This window comes from Equus asinus, chromosome 8 (assembly GCF_041296235.1).
Source record: "Equus asinus isolate D_3611 breed Donkey chromosome 8, EquAss-T2T_v2, whole genome shotgun sequence".
NCBI classification, from domain to species: domain Eukaryota; kingdom Metazoa; phylum Chordata; class Mammalia; order Perissodactyla; family Equidae; genus Equus; species Equus asinus.
Window position 1 is genome coordinate 57,371,232 of NC_091797.1, and position 19,084 is coordinate 57,390,315.

General features: G+C 39.5%; 1 long non-coding RNA gene across 1 annotated transcript in view; it reads left to right on the plus strand.

The window, feature by feature from the left end:
- The first annotated feature begins 12,134 nt into the window (after positions 1 to 12,134).
- The window catches only part of LOC139046094 (uncharacterized), a 30,440-nt gene continuing 23,490 nt past the window's right edge, over positions 12,135 to 19,084 (plus strand). The window contains exon 1 of the long non-coding RNA XR_011505649.1: positions 12,135 to 12,270. This is a non-coding gene — a long non-coding RNA (uncharacterized lncRNA). The remainder of the gene's footprint in view (positions 12,271 to 19,084) is intronic.

A 19,084-nucleotide genomic window follows, 5' to 3' on the forward strand; every position in this document is an offset into this window, starting at 1 on the left:
GACACCCCAAGGGAGGCATTCCTTACTACCCATTGGCAATGAAAGTCTTGTCTCCCTACTCAACCTTCTCTGCCACCACCCTTGCAGGGAGGTTGGGGCATTTCATTACAGCTTGACAAAGGTGAAAGCCCAGGTTGTCAACTAAGCCTTTGCTGGTGTGGATGTAGGTGTGGCCATAGTTTTTTCTGCCCTGTGGTCTTTGGTTATATAGACCATTTTTTTCTCTAAAAATTTTCTCTCTTGTTGGACTGCCCCTTTTCTAGTCCTTTGGCTCAAGAGATCAGACCTTTGTTTGGGCTTTTAAACATCTCTGTTTGTTGACCATTCTGGGTTTTTGACTTCTCTAGCACCCAATTTAGAATATATGGGGTAAAAAGAAAATCTAGGGAACTTACAATGAATCCTGAGATTCCTAACTGGTCTGCCTTTTTCTCTCTATCTTTTAGAGTCTTCTTATGTCTGTTTCATGTATAGTGTCCAGATTTTTAGTAGGAGGAATAGGGAAAACTATGTCTACTCCATCTTTCTGTAAGTGGAAGTACCCCCATCAAGTCCTTTCAATATTACCACCTCGTTACAGGAAATCTTTGATTTTCATGAGTGTCAGGTTCTCATGTAAGAATTCCCCAATTCCTGAATACATAATAATTATAAATACAGCATACTATAAAATAGATCTCATACAGATTATTATTTATTACATATATATGAAACACTAATAATACAAAATATCATATTGTGGAAGTCAGGAAAAGGTGCCGCTGAGGTCTCCTGCAGTGGAGAACCTAATGTCTGAGGGTCCCAGCTGTCACCCTCTGGATCTGCCACCACATTCACACAAGGCCATGCTTCCTGTGGCCTGGTCCCAGCCAATGACTGAGCTCAGTGGGGATACTAATGCAGGCCCGTTCCTAAGAAACTTGGGACTCCTCTGACTGGGGAGGTTGAGTCAAAGACTCCCCATCAATCTGACTGAATCTTTTTAGGAACTTTGCTGCATTCCAAGACTTATCCTACTCAATCTGCCTTCCTTGCCCCCTCCTCCACAAATGTCATACTTGCCTTGTGGTCTGAAGGCTCTGCTTGCCTACTCTGGTTCTCTCCGCATTTCTTCTTTATAGGCATTCTCCTTGTGTGCAGCTAATCTCACCTTAATGTATACTTTTTGGAGGATTCAAGCTAGTACAGTCATCAGTGTTTTATATATGTAGATCTAGATCTATGATCTATAGATGATCTATAGATATAGAATACGTAATACTACATAATACACAAAATTATGTATGTGAATACAAGTGTTATGCAGGACAATTTGATAATCACCAAGTATCAGTGATATGGAAATTCTGGAGGGGAGGCCGTAAGGGCATTGTGGCTCATCAATATCCGGGTAACTGTCTCTCATATATCAACCCGCAGTATGGTTCAATTCATGTCCCAGCGACATTACAAATTCTCATGTCATCACACTTCACAGTTAATCATGAACTTTTAGAAGAACAAAGGCTTACATAGCACTGCCCAATACAACTTTCCATAAGTGTAGATACATTCTATATCTTCACTGTCCAATAACGTCGCCACTAGCTAAGTGTGCCTATTGAATACTTCATATATGGCTAGTGTGACTATGGAATTTTTAATGTTATTTAAAGTTTTTAAGTTATTTAATGAAAATTAATTTAAGTAGCCACAGTGGCTAGTGGCTGCCATATTGAACAGCACAGGCTGTAGCAGTTCACAAATCCTTACCCTCCATTCCAGTGAGGTCAGGCTTTCATCCTCACAAGCCTGGGTGATTACTTATGATAGCTTTCTACATCTTTTCCATGTTTCACCAGTTAGCCTCTAAGTTGCCGTTAGGGTGTTTGTTCTAAAACACAAAATCATATCAATTCCCTGCTAAAAAGAAATCCCAGAGGCTAGGGAATGTGACTTACCCAATCGCTGCATTCTCTCCCTTTTCCCTACACCTGGCACTATACATACCTGGCAGCTTTTAGGTCTGATAAATGTCTATTGGGAGAAAAATGAACATATTTTAACAGAGGGGCATTCTGGAGGTAGCTTGCCTTAAATTACTCGATTTTGGGGGATTTAGGGCCATATGGCAAGATAATAAAGAAATATTTTAGGAAGGCAACCTAAACAGGTGCCCACCCCTGACCCCCACACCCCTATTCCCAAATGTATAATCTTCATGAGACTAATTCTGGTGAGCAGACCCTCACCCCAAGCATCCAGCCCAGTATATCCAACACAGTGGTCAGGGGAAAGAAATGTATTTCTGGACCTGTTCCAAAGTGACCCTCTGTGAAACACCACCATGGGTAAATGCTAAGGAAATGAGATTCTCTAGAAAGGAAAAATCACATTTGCAAAATATTAGACACCATTTTTCAACGCAGTGAATCATTTCATTAATAAACCTCTTGTTTTCTTTAGTAAAGTTTTTTTCTTTTCTTCAAAAGGCAAAACATGACTTGAAGGGATACTGTCAATAGCAAAGCTTATTTCATTTAAATGTGATCTTTGCCATAAAAAAATATTTTGAGTATTAGCAGTATTTCCGTGTCACAGGGGCGAACACACCCACACAATCAGCCCTGAGTGTATGTTTGAACACAGAAGGTCCCCACAGGAGCACACGCATTTTCCTCTCCAACATCCTCCTGTTTTCATCCCATCAGTGGGTCTTCCCCCCAGACAACACCTCCTCCTTCCAATCGCAGTCTTCTCCATGGGGGATGCATTTGGTTTCTCAGCTCAGTGAACTTCCCCGTTCCAGGGAAGGGAGGTTTAATTGCAGGGTTTCACATTTTCAAAGAAAATGTTTAGACTGGGAGGGATCCGCCATATTAGAGAAATGTGGCTTGCACAAAAATGAGTGGCATAAATCCCCTGCCTTTTGCTGGCAGGAAACTCAGAAAGAAACTCTTTGGCTCTTGTTGAAATAATCTGAAATTGATTGCTTTTTTTCCAAACAAGTGCTTGATTCGCTTGGAATCCAGTTGTGAGGCTTGACGCCTGGTCAAACAAATCTGCGATTGCATATATGGTTCACACACATATGATGGGATAATCCCATATAAGTTACTTGCTGTAAAATTGGCTCCTAAATATTCTTGCACACAGCAACAACATGTAATTATTTTATGACTTGCCGTTGTGACTGTGTTCTAAATTCTTGCCTTGCTTCATCATTAGTGACAAAGTTGTACTGTTTTAATACAGCGCAGGCATGAAAGATGACTTTATTATTATTATGCTTGTCCTTTCCTTGACCAGAGGCCGAGGAAGTCATTTGTCTAAAAAAAAATAGCCAGCTACGAACTTACGAACTGCGGGAAGTAAGATATCACCTGCCGTGGCCTGTTGATTGGGAACCCATCACTATAAAGTGGGAGGAAACAGAAATATCTGCAATTATACATCATGCTCTCACTTTCCATTCTGGTCCATCAACATTCAACTGACAAATCTCATTTTCTTGTGCGTGTCGCTAGTTTTATGCTTCAGTTCAGAGAGCAGAATTCCTCAGCCTGGTCTCCCATCATCCTTTAATGTTTTGTTGCGGCTGCATAGCAAAGCTCATATTATCTTCCTCTAAAAAGGCCCAGAGGAAGTTCCTTTCTCTCTCTGTTAGAAACGGGATGTGCTCATTGGCAGGCTGAAGCATATAACCCAGCCGTGGATACACTTATTTCCGGTGTGAATGTCTTTACCTGACACATTTTGAGGAGAGCAAACTGTTGCTCTAGAACAGATTAATGATTTCCTAGCCAATGGGACCGTGACGTGAAAGGTTTGTAATAAGGACATATTCGTAAAATCTCTGCATACTTGAAAAAAGCCAGATACAAAAGAATCCATGCTGTCTGATTCCATTTGTACAGAGTTCAAAACAAGTGAAAAGAATCCCAGGTGTCGGAAGCCAGGGTAGTGGTGAGTCCTGCGGGGCTGGACTGGGAGAGGGCCCAGGAGGGCCTTCTGCGTGCTGAGAGTGTCTCGTTTCTCGATCTGAATTATGGTTACACGGGTGTATGGTCACTTTGTGAGGATGTATTGTGCTGTATGCTTATGATACGTGTACTTTCTGTTTTTATGATACACTTCAACCCAAGGCTCACATTTACACTGACACACTAAAAATATGCTAAAAATGTTTTCTTTTTTTTTTTTTGAGGAAGATCAGCCCTGAGCTAACATCTGCCAATCCTCCTCTTTTTGCTGAAGAAGATTAGCCCTGAGCTCACATCCGTGCCCATCTTCTTCTACTTTATATGTGGGATGCCTGCCACAGCATGGCTTGATGAGCAGTGCCATGTCTGCACCCACCCGGGATCTGAACCGGTGGACCCCAGCTGGTCAAAGTGGAATGTGTGCACTTAACTGAGGTGCCACCAGGCCAGCCCCTAAAAAGGTTCTTCATACAGGTCATCAAATAGTAAATACTTGAAGGTTTGGATCTAAGAAGACTGGCATTTCGGATGTCATTGCTGGTTTTCTTCTTCATTGTGTCTCATGGCTATTAAACACCAAAATGAGACACTCTAAGTGTCCAGTCACAGTTCTTCTGAGAATATAAGCCGATTGCTTGCTTTCCTGGTTCATAGACACGAATAAAATGCGATGAATATTCTAAAAAGTGTTCTACCCCTCACATAGCTCCAGGAATAAATGCCAGGGCCTCTGTTCACCAAGAAAGCCATTTTAAAGAATTCTTCCAGCCACCCCCAACACAACTGCTACCAAACGGTTGAGCTGAAGGGGAAAAACCCACGCGCGTTGCAAAACCCGAGAGCAGGAAGTCAGAAAGCCGGGGTAATGATATTTACTCAGAGCCGGATTCACATCCTGCTTAACTCCACGGGAACTCTCAACAGTTGGTCTTGACAACTCCAGCAATTCTGAGGCTCATTAACCTATTTGCAGGTGTTCTGCTTTCTGAGCCGCCTGTGTTCAGAGAACAAACATTCTCAAAATTCTCTGACACAGCCTGCCGCCGCAGTTCAGGGGTAATCATGACGATTTTTGGGCTCTTAGATAGGAAATGAAAGCTCTGGGTGATTCTGAAGTGGCCAGTTTTAAAATTAGTAATCCAATCAAACATTTAACGTGAAACCCACTGAAACTGGTTAGAGACATGGAGGTAAACAGCTTTCTTGACTGGTGGGGCAAACCTTCCTAGACTGCTGTTGATGGAATCAGGCTGCACTAAACCCCCAAATATCTAAACTGTTTAGGAAGGACAAAAGAGAACCAGAGCGTTTCCTCATGTCCTTCCTTCATTTCTTAGGACATACGTCTGCAATTTTCCGCTGAATTGCAAAGTGGGATTCCTGAGTTACATTCTTCTGCCCAATCAGGCTAAGCCCCGGGGAGCCGGGCAACTCTTGTTCAGTGAATTCTATTATGGGTTGCTTTTGAGAATCACATTATTTCTAAAATGCAAGGACTGCAAAATATTTTTTGCTGGGTACACTCCTTTTTGAGACATTTTAGGATTTGCAAATTTCCCTAAACTCTTTTCTTCTGTAAAAGAAGCCTTGAATTCACCCTCGATAGCGGGGTCTCTGCTATATGATAACTTTGTTATGACAAGGTCTTTCCCAGGATTCACAGGAATGAGTCCCTTGGACAGGGGCCAAGACCAGTCTGCCTTACGCCAACGTTACCTAGAGAAGGGTTGGAGACAGTCTCTTGGATATTAATCGCCATTTTGCTCTGGTTTCCAAATATGTCCTTTCTGAGAATCACCTTACAAGTAACCTCTCTCTCAGGTACATTTAAGAGCTAACTGTTTTGATATCTTAAAGCCTAAAGCTTGCCCTGAGAGTGTGTGGGTAGGAGCTTGGAGTATCCAGGGCAAATGATTGGACTATATTTTTGTGGGCTTGGAGGGAGGGTGGTCAACCCCACTCTCTTGGGGAAAAGATGCGTTCCGTTTCTTAGCAGGGCAAGAACAGGGGCACAGGCCTGCTGATTCCTATTCCGAAGATGCTGCCACCAGTTCAAACACATCTTGTCGTATACTTACTGTTGCAAAACCAACTTATACTGGTCTTCTGAAAGCTGGAGACAATGAGCTACAAGTCCTTAGCAGTCATAGGATTACAGAGCTTAACCGTAGTGACAGGTATAAAGGTAGCATTGTATGAAGTCTTGGCATTTTTCTGATAATATCCTGCAAAGATTCCTTGTTGGATTAACAGAAACACTGAAAAGCCAGGAGGCTAATTCTTTGCTGCTATGCCTTCATGTTGGTCTCGTAGAGCTACTTTATTCCTGTAACACTGACCCTGTGTCCTGTACAAACAGCTTTTAATATGTCTGGTGGCACTAATTAAAGCAAAGGGAGATGGAACAATGCTGACCTCACCAGAGAGATAGCTTTTATTTTGTTCTAGAGAACGGTATGAAATAGATTTCTTCAGTTTTGTACCTTAAGGAACGTCATCTGAGTTTGATGGCACACATGTAGCTTCCATTAAGAAGAGTGAAGTTCAGGGTCTGTGCTGAGGGGAAGTAACTGTGTGTATATCTGGGACTGCCTTGCCCAGCAAGATGAGAGAGATGATGGATGTGATATTGTGACTGAAGATGGTACAGCCAAGAAAGGTGATAACCAAGACTGCCTACTTAAGGCCCAAAAGCTACGCGTGGCTGGATGAATCAGCTTTTTCCATCTACCCCAGCTAACTGCCTCATATGTGGCATAAACTACAACTTTTGGGTCTCTGGTCACTTGTAGTATAGATGATTATTACCTAGCCATTGGATCCGACTATTGGACCTATCTGAAGTAGCTGTCCTCTGTTAGATAAAAGGTAGAATCATCTTTGCCTTCATATGAAAGGACTTTTATCTGAAGGTAAAACAAATCATTTCAGCCAAATCAGCATAAAAACTGAAATCCTCATAAAGAGCTGCAAAATGAAATCTAATCTAGCCCCTGTGAGCTCTCGCATCACACTCTTCCTTGCTCACTCTGTCCTGTCGATCGTAGCCCCTTCCTCAGGGCCCGAGTTGTCCTAATTGTTCCCTCTGCATGGAACACACCCCCTCGGACCCCATCCTTGCCTGGCTCACTTTTTACTTTCTTCAATTCTTCACTCAGATATAACCTCAGTGAGGCCTACTTTGCCTGTTTATTTAAAATTATAAAACGTCCCTCAGCACTTCCATCCCCACTCCTACTGAATATGGAATTGATTGCACTCATCCCATAACCTGCTCTAATTTTTCCCAGAGCACATTCCACATTCTAAAACATTATGAACCTTATTTAGTCACTACGTTTCCTTCAAACTATCTACCTTTTCCCCGCTAGAGTGTAAGCTGTCAAAGAGCAGAGATTTTTGTTTGTTTTGTGCACTGATGAATTTGAAGCACCCAAAATGGTGCCCAACAGAGAGCAGTTACTCAGTATATATTTGTTGAATGAATGAATGAATGAATGAACGAATGGTTTAATCTGTTGGAGCGTAGGTGAAGAATTGGGTACACAGAAAACTAAGAAATAAAAAAGTGAGTCAATTACTACCACCTTTAGAAGAAAACCAAAAAGACTTGTCTGAGAAAGGAAACATAATCATAGCTCAGAAATTAACAGTATTTATATAATCAAAATAATATAAATGCTGAATATTGATTAAATAAACATTTTATTTTTATTGGAAAGATGAGGAGAGAGGAGGAAAAGGTGATGTTGGCATAAGAGAGCTAAATCCTGACTTTGTATAATGGAAAGTCAATAAACAACGTCTAAAATTGATAAATTGAGAAACCTCAGAGAATGTATGTTATTTAGAAATATGAACATAAATATCAGAGATACAATGAAAAAGTCAAAAGTGTTGTCTCTGGTGGTGTGGGAAAGAGCGGAGTTAGGGACTGATGTTTTTCACTATAAAACATATTACTTTTTGAGTATGTATATATATATATATTTTACCCTGATAAAAATAAAATATCATTAAAAAATTTCCCATAAGTACCTTTTTCAAAAAGTGCTACATTTCTCTTCAAATTCTTTTTACCTTTTCTCTTTGAAGAGTACTTTCAGATAGTTATCTCCATTTATTCTATAAAACATAAAATTAGACAACATGACATCTTAAAATTACTAGATTAGTAAAAAATTATTTAAATTGCTTTAAGTATATTTCAGAGAGAAGGGTTAAATATTTTCAATGTTGGCTGGATGTTTACATTTTTTTAAAATAATGTATTTATGGGGAAAAGTTTCAATTTGCTATTATTAGCAGAGATGCAGCTTAACGTCCAAAAAAGGGGAAAGTACACTGAAGAAAAATAAATAACTGAGTTTAAAACATGGAAGAATTGTGTTTGGCTGAAGTTACAATGTCATCCCGGCCAGTCAAGATCTCATTTTGGATATACTTGTACACCTCATGAGTGAACTTTATTTAAAATGAAACAAACAATAGCAACAATAAAACAAAAGTCATGAAACACACACACACGCACAAACATAAATAAATTATATTTGTATATAAAAATTCTTTTTCTAGAAAGTATATTGCTTCCAAGTACAGAAAACCAAGACTCAAATTCTGTCATCCAGGAAATGTCTCCACGTACCGTGAAAAGATCTTGAGAAAATCGTTCAGAATGTCTGATTACTTCCTAGTCCACTTTGGATGTGCTCTTGGAATCATGATCCATCTAACAAATAGTATATTACTATCAAGTGAATCGTCTAAATGATTACTAAGGCCGTGGTGGTGACCTTCAGAGGAATATTCTATATTTACCTGTTTATAATCATCTCTATATGTGTGTGTTGGGATAGTTTGATTTCTTTCTAAATATTAAGGTAAACACACACACGTGTACACAGAGAGATATGACTTATGGACATGATTATATAAATATTAGGATACACACACGTGTATATAGAGATATGTGTACATGAGTGTATTACTTTTAGTTGTTACCTAGCAGTAGATTGGCATGTGATATAACAACTTTTAATTCAATCAGCCTGTGAACATAGTTCATAGATGTACATGACAGAGAATGTAAATTATTTAAGATAATAAGTTATTTATGATGATGTCAATAGGTAGTTATGCTTTATTTTGTTACAAAATTAACATTTTTATTTTTTACCTTAAAAGGTATGACAAGGTCTTTCAAATACAGCCATGTGCTTACTGCCAGCTTAGCAGTCATTGCCTGGTATTGTAACTGACTGCTTTCTCAGTGCCTGACTCAGAGTTTCATTCAATTTGTAAAAAGAAAGGACAGAAAGAAGGAAGGAAGGGAGTGAAGAAGAGAGGGAGAAGGAAAGAAAGAACGAAAGAAAGGAAGAATGGAGAGATTTCCAGAACGAACAATTTGTGTGTTTTGTTTAATACGAAATGAGAGGCTGATACTAAACATAAAGCTATTACCTAATTCTGCTACATTTGAGCAGCAAATTGTCCTGCTATGTTGTTAGTAGAAAATCCTAGTGAGAAACACATCATGTTTTTCTGGAGACTTAACAGACTGAGCTCTGCATTCAACAGAGCGTACATAGAGGATCAAATTAGAAGGATGCAAAGAAGGCCACTGAAACAACCTCTAAACGAGTTCTGGGGGCACAGTCTAAAGCACAATTTCAATTTAACGGGGCACAATTGGTGAGCACGTGGCATCAGGCAGACAAATCTGGCATAGAATGGGCATCGCACATTGAAAAAGGATTGCTGAGCCCGCTGCAGAGCGTTCAGTTATGTCCTCGTATGGGTGGTTCCTACTTAATGTTACTGTGTTAAGTGATTGGACAGGACATACCAGGAGGACCCAGTCTGGGATTGCACATATACAAGATGCATTCACTCTAAATTAGATGAGTAAGTCCACTGGAGTCTTTCAGGAATTGGGGAGATAAAAGCAGTTTTCACAGACCAAGGGAGGCATACCTGGGGGTCCAAAGGCCTGTATCACAGTGATTGAGGGACCGAGGCAAAGTCCCTGGATACAAGGAGTCAGGAGCCCAGCAGATGGTCTGTGTGGAAGCGAAGGGAAGCAACAGCAAGACTCCAGAGCGAGCCGGAGCTGAAGGCTTCTGGTATCTCCATGGATTTTCCCGCAGTCTTGATGGCGCGTAAGAGGCACCCTTTCTGTGAAGGCGAAGAGGACGACTCGGCCAGAGCTGAGCAGTGAGAGCACCTTGAAGAAGCTCTTTTGAAAAGTGGATTGTTGGGATCTTCTTTCAAGGTGTCAATGGGGGAGCTATAGAAGCAAGGGAAAATTAAGCAGCTTTTTAAATTTGTAAACGTTTTTTCCGCCTGTTTCTCCACCCAGGAGAAGTAGGATGTAGAGCTTTCTTTAGTCATAGAGAAGCTGATGCAGCTCCAGGTCTAAAATACCAATTCTTCATGACAATTCTTTTGCTTTGCACTTGGCCCAGCAAGTAGACTTCTGGAAAATAGACCATGCAGTTCTCCCTCCTGTTAATAGAAGGTCCTCTTTCTATTGTACTCCTTCACCTTTCTAAGTTGTATGATGGTACCCTGTTAGAGTACGGGCCAAATTCCATTGCAGCAAATTCTCGGAGAATGTCCTAGAACTTGGTGGCATTGAATACTATTTGAAAGAAGAGGGCCACCGGCTGAAGATCAAGTTGTATTATGATGATGGCATCTATCATGTTATTTAACCTGTGTTAATACTGGTGATTACGAAGTGAAAACTTAAAGATGATATCTTATGCCATCGTTTATTGAATCTAGCTTGATTTAACCATATTCTTTCTGCATCGTGGATTGGCATTTTGGCTTTCGGTCAGATTTTCTTCCCAGTTTCTCAAGTACTGACTCCTTGCTATAGTGTTTGGGTTGCAAATATTGCAAAGGAATGCTTAAACACAAACAAAATGTCTCACTGATTAAATGTCAGAGTGGGGTTTGCTTCCTGAAACTCAGTGAGAGGAGCCAGTGGCCCGGGCTCCATGCCCAGCTCTTCCACTGACGTTCAAGGTGACCTTGGGGTGGGGAGGGGGTGGATGATTTAACTCTTTCCTGCTCTGTGGGCTGTGACGCTTGGGGGCATTGCAAACACATCCCTGAGGTCTGTGGGCTCTTTGCAGTGATTGCCTGGAGCTACATGGAGCTCTTCTCTCTTTTCTCTGTCCACTTGTCTATATGAGCACAGGAGGCCCTTTGGGAAAAAGTGTTAACAAGGGGTGCCAGATATTAGGCAGTTCTAGTATTAACGGAATCAATGACAGCATAATTTCTCAGAAGGAAAAGCAATGAATGAACATATACAATGCTTTTTCTTGAATGTATCATATTCAACCCATGTGCAAGAAAATCATTTTCCCATAAAATAAGCCAAGCATGCCCATGGCACATAAAAAGCACCATTTCTCCATCTCCCATAGTAGCATATAGTGAATTGGGTAAGAACTTGGACTAGAGTCAGTCTGTGTAACCTTACTTTGGCAGGTTATTTAACTTCTCTCTGCCTCAATTTGCTTTTCAGTAAAACTGCACGTATTTCATGGGCTTACTGTGAAGGCAAATTAGTTCATACATTTAAGGTGCTTGGAACCATGCCTGGCACTTAGTAAGCACTGGATAAATGTTAGACCTTATTGTTGTCACTAACATGATCAGCCCCAGGATAGAGCACATGCCATCTAGTTCTAAATTTATCTTCTAAATTTAGAAAACAAAGAGGAACTGGCTGCCCAAAGTGGAAGGAAGAATAAAGTCAGTTATAAAAAAGAAAAGTGTTGCTTTAAGTCAGATGAATTTCGGAAGAGGCTACAGATCTTGGTCAGTCAGCAGAGCAGAAATCAGTCCACGGTTAGATGCCATCCAAGAATCATTTGGGTGACAGTAAACATTTCACCATATACCTGGTTCTGTACTCAAGGCAGCAAGTGTCTCCTGCTCTGCTGAAAGCAGGAAACTCAGCTTCACCCAGGAGGAAAGGTTAGTTCAGATCAGGGCTGTGGCCTAACCAGACGGGTGCCTAAGAGGCAGTGCGCCAGGCCCGCAGCTGTGTCCAGCTGATGACCACATGTGCCCTGTGCTCCAATTAGATCAGGGATGGTTGTAGCAACTTTCCTCCTCAAGACAGCTGCTTCTACAATTCATTAGGACTAACCAGTCGGGCCTTTGATATAGGATTCAGTCACATTCAGTGCTCAGATCTGCCACAGCTGGACCCATTATCCTAAATATCCGTTTTCATGACTGACACTGTTCACGCCTCGGAAATGCTCCTCTGTCCTTGAAATAGTAGGTGAGTGCACCTGAATGCTGTGGAAACTTGAGGGTTGCATCCCTGCCGTCAACAGAGGTGAACGCTGCTTCAGATAGGGGGAGTTTAAATGGTGAAATAATTTGGGGGAGAGAAAAGAGAAATTAATGAACATGTCACATTCTTCTGTTCTTGCACAACAAGGCATTGTCTCTCAGGATTGCCTAGCATAGCATCCGTTTCCTTGCCTCTCTTCCTATTGTGGTTCTGGAGGTACTCAGGAATTAGCAAAGGCTTTTCAACAGTTGTACATAGTGTCTAAGAGACATTTTTCTATGTTAAATAATTCACACCATTTTAAATTTATATATACGTCTAGATGTAACTTGTATGTTATCACGATGTTGGCAACTAGATGGATATTGGAAATTAGAATTATGAATAGTCTTTATAAAAATACTTAATAAATTTAAAAGGTTAATTTTTTAAAAGAAGTTTTATTTAAAAATTTGATATTGATTAATCATAATTTCTTTTAAAATAATTTTTATTATATGTTTAGGTTTCATAAATCATAACTTCTCTTTTTCTTTTAATTTTGATAGAGAATTTTAAATATTTTAGGAGAAAAATAAAATATATGAAAATAATTTTAATTTTTCAATTTAAACATTTATTTCAATTTGCTTTTAGATAAAAATATATCGATATTTTGCATACATTGCACACAATTACATTTTTAATCCTTTGGTTTACTCCTGACATAGAACGAATTATTTGAAAATCTCTATTACAACAACATTATTAGTGTCTTTGCTGAAATGAAGGCAAGAAAAATATGGAATACATATAAATAATGCACAAGTTATGCATGTCTTTATTGCTTATCCAAACATTACTGACCTATCTATAAGACATCAAGACATCTATGATAATACTAATTCCATTTTCTTTGGTATTTCTTTTGATAATTTAGATGATAATTTTTAGTCCTCTAAAACCCATAGCTTTGCGCATCTTTTATTTTGTCACTGTGAATGTGTGTTTGTTAAGGTAGAAGGCTGGTACAGTCGGTTCTCGTTATTCATGGTAGTTTTCCTCTATCAGTTCCCCTAGAACACCGAATTAGCAAATACTGAACTGTAGCCCTTGGAGAAATAGATGGTGAGGTTCCTGTCAGCCTCTGGTCCCAACGTTTTTGTCCACCAATCAATAAATAACCTTGTTTTACCTGTGTTTCTGTTTAAAGACACCTTATTTAATATATTAATATATATTGCTGACTCATTAACATTGAACTTATGGCCAATGGCACCATAATTCATGCCTGAAAGACGTTTATTTAATACACATTTAAGGCACATCATAGCCTCCTTGAGCTTCGAAACACGACACAGCAGCACGTCAGCACTACTCTTGGGGGCCATTATCAATGGTGAAATCACCAAGAAAAATCACAAAAATGTGAAAAACGTCACCCTAAATAGACTGTTGAAAAGACATTCATTTACAGTACGAGGACTAAAACAAGAAGGCAGAGTGTCGCCTTGTTCACCCTCAGGGGGAGTGTGCATCTTGGGCAACTTGAATTTTTTGTTTCTCCGTGGGTGTCCACGAATGACCATGAAACCCCTGAGAGCACTGATTTCCAGTTACAAATAAATTTTAGACAGTAGGCAAATTAAAAAATACAGAATTCCCAAATTATGAGGACCAGATGTACCCATTTTATATAGTAGTTTGCTAGCGTGATTTAGAATTTTAAATATCTAGTCATACTGTATGTAAACTTCTGCTTGTACTCTTTGACCCCATGAATGTGAGGAATGGGAGTGAATTAACAGAAAGTTTCTAGATAAGAAAGTTATAAAAAAAAGAAAAGGGAGGAGAAAGGGCTCCATGAGTGGGTAAGTGAATAGGGGAGGGTCCGTTCTGAGAAGATCCCGGTGAGTCCCTTTATGTGGTACACCACATGGTAATAAATGGCTAAATATCAGGATTCAGCAACTGGAACACAACATTTGTTGCTGAGGTTACATATTTTGGTATGTTTCATAAATTTACGTAAATATCATAAGAGGGATAATTCATTTTAGAAGAGAGTTTTTCAAAAGAGGCTAATTTAAATCCTAATGAAAATCTGCTGCAGCCAATGCTCTAACAGAAAAAGTTTAAAAAGAACCAAAATTCACTTTGCTCTTTTTCTGACTGCATCATGAATTTCTATATTAAATGAATATGTTTCTCGACACCGGTAAAATAAGAAAGTATTTTGCACTCAAAGCAGGGAGATGTGTGTTAGTTGTTGCACTTCAGACAATGGTAAGCAGTTTTGTGCCACTGGATGAGAGAAAATGATTCTTGATGCATGGAATGGACACCAGAGATTAGGCAAAGATAACCAGAACCAGGCAACTCTTTAGGAATGGCCTCCAAAGCTGGCCCCAGACAACTCCAATTTCTCAGATGATAGCAGTACAGAAAGAGTTGTAAATCAGTTAACTGTTTAGAGGCTAGAGGATGTCGTAACCATGGTAACCATGGATGTGTGTGCCCATGGGGGGGGGGGGTGTTTGTGTGAGTGACAGAGAGAGAAAAGAGAGAGAGACTGATAGATGGTGCACACGGGTTGATGACTGGACAGACGTTATTTAAGAAAAAAGTCATCTGTAGTCCCATTTGTCTATTTTTGCTTTTGTTGCCTGTGCTTTTGGTATCATATCCAAGAAATCTGCACGTCAAAGGGAACAATTAACAGAGTGAAAAGGCAACCCACAAAATAGGAGAAAATATTTGCAAACCTTCAAATATGTGATAAGCAGTTAATATCCAGAATATATAAAGAACACCTACAACTCAACAACAACAACAAAATAACCTGATTAAAAAACGGACAAAGGACTTGAATAGACACTTCTCCAAAGAAATGAATAGACACTTCTCCAAAAAAGATATACAAATGACCAATAAACACATAAAAAAATTCAACATCACTAATCATTAGAGAAATGCAAATCAAAACCATAATGATATCACCTCCTCCAATCAGGAAGGCCATATAAAAAAAAAAAAGACTCAGAAAATAACAAGCGTTGGAGAGGATGTGAAGACATGGGAACTCTTGTGCACTGTTGGTGGGAGTACAAAATGGTGCAGCCACTGTGAAAAACAGTGTGGAGGTTCCTCAAAAATTAAACATAAAATTACCATATGATCCAGTAATTCCACTTTGGGGTGCATACCCAAAAGACTGAAAGCAGGATTTTGAAGAGGTATTTGCACACCAATTTTCTTTGCAGCATTACACATAATAGCCAAGGGGTGGAAACAACCCAAATATCTATTGACGGATAAATGGCTTAACAAAATGTGGTATATACATACGATGGAAAACTGTTCAGCCTTAAAAAAGAAGAAAATCCTGTCACATACGACAACATGGATGAGGACAATATGCTAAGTGAAATAAGCCATTTAAAAAAAGACAAATTCTTTCTGATTCCATTTATATGAGGTATCTGAAGTAGTCAAATTCATAGAAGCAGTACAGTGGTGGTTGCCAGGGCTAGAGGGAAGGGAAAATGAAGAATTGTTGTTCAATGAGTATGGTGTTTCAGTTTTGCGAGAGGAAAAATTTCTAGAGATCTGTTGCACAAAATGTGAGTATACTTAACACGATACACTGTACGCTTAAAAATGCTTATGATGGTAAATTTTATGTTATTTGATATTTACCACAGTTAAAGATAAATGTAATATGTAAAAATGATCCAAGTCATCTGTAAAAGACTAGGCAGGAAGGGGCCACCTTCCATCCTAGTCTTTCTGAAATGAAACACACCCACAGAAATCTCATTGAGCCTTAGAAAAATTATCCCTATGTGAAGGAAGAAACAGTTTGAGCCAATATAATGAAGAACTGAGTTGTTGTTTACTGGAAATGGTCAAAAACAGGCTAAAAGATCAGCTAGTAAGAAATTTGTATAAGGAGTTAGTCTTGGGCGGATGATTGAAAAATACACAGTCTTCAAGATCCACACCATCATTATCTATAATGATTCTGACTTTTTGCTCAGTTCTTTTTCTCATTTTTCAGTGTACTATTCAGAGATTATCTTAATACTAACTTATTTTTCATAATGACACCAAAGCAATGCCAATTTATTTGAAAGTAATTTACAGTCGCTAAACAATACCTCTGTCTGTGTTGTCTTACTACCAACACAACACTATGTTCTTCAGAGAAAATCTACGAGTACTTAATTAGGTTCCTGTTATCTGGAAAAATTTTCAAGCAACACCAGTGATTAGAATTCTTGTCTTTACTTAAAATAGTGGCATTAAGGTAATCTAAAGTAACTGTCATACTTGGAATAAATTTCATGAAGCTAATTTTGATGTGACAGGAAAATACAATCCTAATGAAAGAGGAAAATTTCATTTGACTGGCTATGCTTAGGAATCTAATGGCTTAGGTGGGTCAAGGTTAGTTCTCCTTACTATTTGTTCTTATCATTGGTGGTAGTAGTTATCTCCCGATGCATATCAAATAACCCCCAAATTTAGTGGTTTAAAACAACATTATCTCACAGTTTCTGTGGGTCAGGAAATTCTGGTCCATAGCTTAGCTGGATCCTCTGCTTCAGGTTTCTTACAAGGCTGTAATCAAGGGGTCGGCTGGAGCTGTTGTCGTCTCAAGGCTTGATTAGGGGAGGATTTGCTTGCAAGGTTACTCACACAATTGTTGGAAGCATTCAGTTTCTTGCTGGCTGTTGGCTGGAGGTGCCCTCAGTTCTTGGCATGTTGGCCTCTCCATTAGGGCACCTCTCATGGGATCTGGATTCATCAGAGCAAGAAGAGCCCAAAAGAGAAAGCCAGCAAGATGGAAGTCATGGTCTTTTATAGTCTAGTCTCGGAAGTGTGGCCTATCACTCTTGCTATATTCTGTTCTTTGGGAGCAAGTCACTAGGTCTAGCCCATATTCCAGACGAGGAGGTTACACAGGGCACGAGGGCCATTAGGAACCATTTTAAAGACCACCTATCACATCTGCGTTTACACAGATGTGTTTCATTTGGGCTTACATGTCTATTCGATTTCTAAAAGAGAAAAAAGAGATTTGTAAGAGGTAGGTGGAAAAGTAACAGTGGAATCAAAGGTGTATTCATGGAAATGGGCTGCGTCTGATGAATACTGAGAGAGGAGAGCTGGGGCTGGGTGCTCAGAAATTACTGGGATTCTAGCCGCTAAAATGATATGGTTTCATAGCAAACCTTCAGGGCCTGGAGAAAAGATCCATTGTTGGCAAAAGATCCACTAATGCCTTTTAAATATCTGAAGTGATATCATATAGAAGAGGATTATAATATTTTTTCTGGTTCCAGAAAATAAAAACAGGCCCAATGGGTGGAAATTACTAAAAGGCAAACTTCTGCTCAATGTAAAGAAGTACTTTCTGGCTGGTGGAGCTGTTGCCCAGTGGAATGGGCACCCCAATAGAGGGGTGCCCGACTGCAATGGAGTTGTTCAGGTGAAAGCTGGGTAGCTGCAGATAAAGAAAGGGGTGTAGGGGATATTTGGACCCCTATTCCTACTGCTGGTTCCTTTGCCCCTCAGCTTCCCTGCCCCGGGAGGTACTCGCATGAGGGAAAACAGTCAGACGAAATGAGGGATTGATTGGTTAATGGCTGAGCAAGGACTCCATCATGCCTAAGACAGGGTTGCTCCTACAGGTAATCTTGGAGCATGAGGCACATGTAAGATGAAGAGGTCAGCTCTCCTCTCCCTCACCTTCCCCCAGGCAGAGGGCTGAGACTGCAGGCCAGGCACCGTGCATTTAATTAACCGGCCCACAAAGACCGGAATCGGGAGCACTTTTCTGGAGGCCAGAACCTGCGAGTCTGCACATCGAAATGAAGGAAATAGAGCTCTACCTTAGTCTTCACTATTCCTGCTTGGTATTCTGGTGTGTGGATATTTAATCAATCCACTACTGATGAAGGTGCTTTTAAAATATCGAAACGAAATAAGGTAACATTTGCATATAGAAAAAAATCAAATTACAGAAGTGATTCAAGAGGAAAATCTAAGTCTTTCATAAGAATTATTTATGGATGTTATTAGGTAATTAGGTAATGAATTTACATAGTGCAAAAGGAATGTCTTGGGTAATGTCACTCCTACCCTGCATCTTTCACCCGCCCGTTCTGACTCTATAGGTAGCCAGTATTTTTATTGTAGTAAATATACACAATATAAAATTTACCATTTGAACCATTTTAAATATACAGTCTATGGTATTAAGTACATTCCTTTTGTTGTGCAGCCATCACCACCATCCATCTCCAGAACTTCTTCATCTCCCCAAACTGAAACTCTGTCCCAATTAAACAATAACTCCTCATTCCCCTCTCTCCCTCAGCCTCTGGAAACCTTTATTCTAGTTTCTATCTCTATGAATTTGACTATTCTAGGAACTATTCATTTAAGTAAAATCATATAATATTTGTCCGTTTGTGTCTGGCTTATTTCAGTTAGCAGTGTTTTCATGGTTCTTCCATGTTGTAGCATGAGCCAGAATTTCATTTCTTTTTAAGGCTGAATAGTATCCATTGTACGTATACACCACATTTTGTTTATTCATTTATCTGTCAATGGACATTCAGGTCATTTCCACCTTTAGCTATTGTGAATAATGCTTCTATTAACATTTGTGTACAAACATCTGAGTTCCTACTTTTAATTCTTTTGGGTATATACCTAGAAGTGGAATTGCTAGGTCATATGGTAATTCTATGTTTAATTTTTTGAGGAATATATGTAGCCACTGTTACTATTTTCTTGACTCTTTTAGTAA